The 4,431-nt window shown below is 56.1% G+C and overlaps 1 pseudogene; it reads left to right on the forward strand.

The window, feature by feature from the left end:
- Nucleotides 1–201: 201 nt before the first annotated feature.
- LOC131131409 (uncharacterized) lies at nucleotides 202–3,508 on the forward strand (annotated as a pseudogene).
- Nucleotides 3,509–4,431: the final 923 nt, after the last annotated feature.

Consider the following 4,431-nt stretch of genomic DNA (forward strand, 5'->3'; position numbering starts at 1 on the left):
GCCTAGCCAGTGACTTCCAGGAAAGACTGGATGACAACCGTGAAAGCATGGTGACAACTGGAGAGCCAGTGGACAGCACGGAGAGACGGCTACCGGGGCAGTGAAGGCTAGCATCCTGAGCTGCAGCCCCCGTGAGGGAGCACCCACATTTTGCTACGGAAAGCCCTAAAGAAAGATACCGCCAGGGGTGCCCGAGAGGGGGGGAGGATGAGCACCCCAAACGGATGGATCTCCCGGCAGCAGACATACGCGACGGATTATCGACTACGACAGCAACCTGTTTTTGCGGCAAGGTCTGTAAGAACCTGAGAGGCCTGAGGATCCACCAGGCCAGGATGGGCTGCACGAGGAGGAAGCAAGTCGAGCAACGCACAGAGCCAGCACCCAGTACTGACTCTGGTGAGACGGAGGAGGAGCAGGAACCGGAGTCACCCCACAGTGTCCAGAACCTCCAAGCTCAACATGCTGCACCAAGCAAACCATCTGAACATCGCCGGGTCTTATGGCCATCCGCAAACAAGGAGACAGAGTGGCGCCAGTTTGACGAGGATGTGGATGCTACTCTCGAGTCATCATGCAGAGGGGAAGTAGACCAACGACTGCAGTTAATGAGCACAGTGATCATCAGCATTGGTGCTGAGAGATTTGGTACCAAACAACCAAAGGCTCAGAACATCGCCAGACCAAACCGGCGCGAGACTAAGATGTCACAGCTCAGGAAAGAACTGAAGGCCCTAAGACATCAGTACAAGAGGGCAAGTGAGGAGGAAAGACCAGCCCTGGCAGAACTCAGGGACATCCTGAGGCAGAAGCTCATCTCCCTCCGACGAGCTGAGTGGCACAGGAGAAGGGGCAGAGAGAGGGCGCGCAAGCGCACTGCCTTCATAGCTAATCCCTTCGGATTTACCAAGCAGCTGCTGGGGCAAAAACGGAGTGGGACCCTTACTTGCCCAGAAAACGAGATAAACCAACACCTCAGTGACACATACAGTGACAACAGGAGAGAGGAGGATCTGCCCCCCTGCAGAGAAATAACCACACCACCAGAACCCTCCTTCCAGTTCAACATCAAAGAGCCCTCCTTGGTAGAAGTCAGGAACACCGTCCGAGCAGCACGGACAAGCGCAGCCCCAGGCCCAAGTGGAGTGCCGTATAAAGTGTACAAGCACTGCCCAAGACTCCTGGAGAGGTTGTGGAGACTCATCAAGGTGGTATGGCGGAGAGGGAAGGTCGCCAAGCAGTGGCGACATGCAGAGGGCGTCTGGATACCAAAGGAGGAAAATGCAAGCAACATCACGCAGTTCCGCACCATCTCCCTGCTCAGCGTGGAGGGCAAAGTCTTTTTCAAGATTCTCGCCAACCGGCTAACTGAGTACCTCCTGAGGAATTCTTACATAGACACCACGGTGCAGAAGGGAGGAGTTCCAGGCATGCCAGGCTGTTTGGAACATACAGGGGTGGTCACCCAGCTGATCCGGGAGGCAAGAGAAAGCAGAGGAAATCTGGCAGTCCTTTGGCTTGACCTTGCCAATGCCTACGGATCCATTCCACACAAACTGGTAACAACAGCTTTGACAACACATCACGTTCCAGCGAAGATCACTGAACTCATACAGGACTACTACAGCAGCTTCAGTCTGAGGTTCACCTCTGGGACAGCAACATCGGCATGGCACCGCCTTGAGAAGGGCATCATCACTGGTTGCACCATATCAGTGACGCTCTTTTCACTGGCGATGAATATGCTTGTCAAGGCAGCAGAAGTGGAGTGTAGGGGCCCCCTGTCCAAATCTGGCGTTCGCCAACCACCGATCCGAGCCTTCATGGACGATCTGACGGTCACAGCAACATCAGTGACAGGGTGCAGGTGGCTTCTCCGTGGACTGGAAAGGAGCATCACTTGGGCGAGGATGATGTTCAAACCAGCCAAGTCCAGGTCCCTGGTCCTGAGGAAGGGGAAAGTTGAGGATAAACACCGCTTCAACTTGAATGGAGTCCCCATTCCATCAGTGTCGGAGAAGCCTGTGAAGAGCCTGGGGAAGATCTTCGACAGCACACTGAAAGACAAGGCAGCGGTGCAGTCAGCCAACGCAGAGTTGAAGACCTGGCTATCAGTAGTGGACAGGTCGGGCCTCCCGGGGAAGTTCAAGGCATGGATATACCAGCATGGTATCCTGCCGAGACTCCTGTGGCCACTACTGATCTATGAAGTCCCAGTATCTACGGTGGAGGGCTTCGAACGCAACATCAGCCAGTACCTGCGCAGGTGGCTAGGCTTGCCAAAGAGTCTAAGCAGCATCGCTCTGTATGGGAATACCAACAAGCTGCAACTCCCCTTTACTGGCCTGACCGAGGAGTTCAAAGTCACCAGAGCCAGAGAGGTGCTGCTGTACAGGGACTCAGCCGACACCAGAGTCTCCTCCGCAGGCATCACGGTCAGAACGGGGAGGAAGTGGCGGGCGCAAGAGGCAGTCGACCAGGCTGAAGCAAGACTAAGGCATGGCGTCTTAGTAGGCTCAGTGGCAGTTGGACGAGCTGGTCTTGGTTGCCACATAAGACCACGCTACGACGAGGCCCAGGGACGAGAGAGACGTCAGATGGTGCAGGGAGAGATCCGTGCAGAGGTGGAAGAGGAACGCCGAACCAGGACAGTGGCCATGCGCCAGCAAGGAGCATAGACTAATTGGGACCAGGCATCGGCACGGAAGATCACCTGGTCAGAACTTTGGAAGTCAGAACCAGCCAGACTCAGGTTCCTGATTCAGGCAGTGTACGATGTGCTCCCAAGTCCATCAAACCTTCATAGCTGGGGGCTAGCAGAAACCCCAGCATGCCCACTGTGCTCGGCACGGGGTTCCCTGGAGCATATCCTGAGCTGCTGCCCGAAAGCCCTGGGAGAGGGGAGATACACATGGCGCCATGACCAGGTGCTGAAGGCAGTAGCAGACACCATCTGCACCGGGATCCAGCAGAGCAAGCACCAGCCCCAGAGTAGGCAGAAGATCACCTTCGTCAGGGCTGGGGAGAAACACCCGGCAGGACATAAAGTCCCGACCGGGCTGCTAGCCACAGCCCGTGACTGGAGGTTGCTCGTGGACCTCGGGAGGCAACTGAAGTTTCCAGAGCACATAGCCAGGACGTCACTGAGGCCAGACCTGGTCTTAACATCGGACGCAACAAAACAAGCGGTGCTGCTGGAACTTACAGTCCCCTGGGAAGACCGGATGGAGGAGGCCCACGAGCGGAAGAAGGCCAAATACCTGGAGCTGGTGGAGTTGTGTAGAGAGAGAGGCTGGAGGGCCCGCTGTGAGCCCGTAGAAGTGGGCTGCAGAGGCTTTCCAGGGCAGTCGTTACATCGAGCACTCAAGCTCCTTGGCATCAGAGGGCTGCAAGAAAGAAGGGCCACCAAAAACATCAGCGAGGCAGCCGAAAAAGCCTCGAGGTGGCTGTGGATCAAGAGGGGAGACGCATGGAGTAGCACGCTGCTTGGACACAAACCGGGGCCTGATCACCCCCGGTTGGGTCGCCTAGGTGAGGGTGTCTGAAGATCAAAGACCCGAAACACCCAATGACCGTAGGTCCTTCACTGAGGATGTGTCCAAGCCGCACCCTTTGAGGTGTTTCATCAATCTTCATATTTTACACGTAACAGTCCACAGTCCCCCTCGTAGACCCACCACCTACGGGGGCAAGCATAAGGGTCCGGTGCAATGTGGGTTGGGTGGCGGTCAAGGGCGGGTGCGTAGGCGACCTGGTCTTTGGCGGCCAAATCTGGTTCTTGGGACATGGAATGTCACTTCGCTGGTGGGGAAGGAACCTGAACTTGTGCGAGAGGTTGAGACATTCCGACTAGACATAGTCGGACTCACCTCGACCCACAGTTTGGGTTCCGGAACCAAACTCCTCGAGAGGGGCTGGACCTTGTTCTACTCTGGAGTTGCTGCAGGGGAGAGGCGGCGAGCTGGTGTGGGCTTATTAATAGCCCCCCGGCTTGGTGCCTCTGTGTTGGAGTCAGCCCCGGTGAACGAGAGGGTCATTTCTCTACGCCTTCGGGCTGGGGAAAGGGTCCTGACTGTCATTTGTGCGTATGCACCAAATGGCAGTTCGGAGTACCCGGCCTTCTTGGAGTCCATCAGAGGGGTGCTGGAGAGCACCCCAGCTGGTGACTCCGTCGTTCTACTGGGAGACTTCAACGCCCATGTGGGCAATGACAGTGTGACCTGGAGGGGCGTGATTGGGAGGAACGGCCTCCCTGATCTGAACCCATGTGGTGTGATGTTATTGGACTTCTGTGCGAACCACAGTTTGTCCATAACTAACACCATGTTCGAACATAGGGATGTCCATAAGTGCACTTGGCACCAGGACACCCTAGGCCACAGGTCTATGATCGACTTTGTAGTCGTATCATCAGACCTGCGTCCGCATGTT

Source organism: Doryrhamphus excisus, linkage group LG4 (assembly GCF_037039965.1).
Source record: "Doryrhamphus excisus strain RoL-2023G ecotype Guam linkage group LG4, RoL_Dexc_Guam_v1.1, whole genome shotgun sequence".
NCBI classification, from domain to species: domain Eukaryota; kingdom Metazoa; phylum Chordata; class Actinopteri; order Syngnathiformes; family Syngnathidae; genus Doryrhamphus; species Doryrhamphus excisus.